Source organism: Schistocerca piceifrons, unplaced genomic scaffold, assembly GCF_021461385.2.
Source record: "Schistocerca piceifrons isolate TAMUIC-IGC-003096 unplaced genomic scaffold, iqSchPice1.1 HiC_scaffold_936, whole genome shotgun sequence".
In the NCBI taxonomy this organism is placed as follows: Eukaryota; Metazoa; Arthropoda; class Insecta; order Orthoptera; family Acrididae; genus Schistocerca; species Schistocerca piceifrons.
Genome location: NW_025729208.1, coordinates 5,558,267 through 5,559,667, shown reverse-complemented (window position 1 = coordinate 5,559,667; position 1,401 = coordinate 5,558,267).

The following is a 1,401-nucleotide window of genomic DNA, read 5'->3' as shown; positions in this document are numbered from 1 at the left end:
CCTAACCCATGTTGTGCCTTAACCTAACCCATGTTGTGCCTTAACCTAACCCATGTTGTGCCTTAACCTAACCCATGTTGTGCCTTAACCTAACCCATGTTGTGCCTTAACCTAACCCATGTTGTGCCTTAACCTAACCCATGTTGTGCCTTAACCTAACCCATGTTGTGCCTTAACCTAACCCATGTTGTGCCTTAACCTAACCCATGTTGTGCCTTAACCTAACCCATGTTGTGCCTTAACCTAACCCATGTTGTGCCTTAACCTAACCCATGTTGTGCCTTAACCTAACCCATGTTGTGCCTTAACCTAACCCATGTTGTGCCTTAACCTAACCCATGTTGTGCCTTAACCTAACCCATGTTGTGCCTTAACCTAACCCATGTTGTGCCTTAACCTAACCCATGTTGTGCCTTAACCTAACCTATGTTGTGCCTTAACCTAACCCATGTTGTGCCTTAACCTAACCCATGTTGTGCCTTAACCTAACCCATGTTGTGCCTTAACCTAACCCATGTTGTGCCTTAACCTAACCCATGTTGTGCCTTAACCTAACCCATGTTGTGCCTTAACCTAACCCATGTTGTGCCTTAACCTAACCCATGTTGTGCCTTAACCTAACCCATGTTGTGCCTTAACCTAACCCATGTTGTGCCTTAACCTAACCCATGTTGTGCCTTAACCTAACCCATGTTGTGCCTTAACCTAACCCATGTCGTGCCTTAACCTAACCCATGTCGTGCCTTAACCTAACCCATGTCGTGCCTTAACCTAACCCACGTCGTGCCTTAACCTAACCCACGTTGTCGCCTAACGTAACCCACGTTGTCGCCTAAACCTGCTCTGTAATTGTTATACGACTCGTTCAATTAGTGTAGTGTTGCCCACCCGCAACCCTCGCAATATAGTTCGCTACTCGCACTCCCCGCTCCCCTGTGTATCGCTTCATGTTAAACACCTTGCAAGTCTTGCTCACTTTCCACATGCTCCTGCTGTACACTGTAATGTGGATGGCAGCAGGACGTACATGCCGCCCCTCCCCACGTCCCCACCTTGCCCCCTGCCTTCGCAAGCTGGTTGGTGAGAACTTTGCATGTTCAATGCCCTCCGCATGCGACGTACTCAGGCTACGTTGTGGTGCGGCCTGTGTCAACTGTCCGCTAATGTCGTACGCGTAAACCACAATCTGTACTGCACATTCGTCCTTATGTACTGAATGATACATCGTGGCACATGTGTGACCGTACAACGACTGCGCCCAAAAACGGCGGACCATACAGTGCAAATATTGTGCACGCAGCTACGTGTCGTCTCCCTATGAGAGCTGGATTGCAGTGTGGTACGCCATAGAGACGTGTGGGAGGAACGGACGCCGTGGATGGCGATCAGCATGAGCTGTCT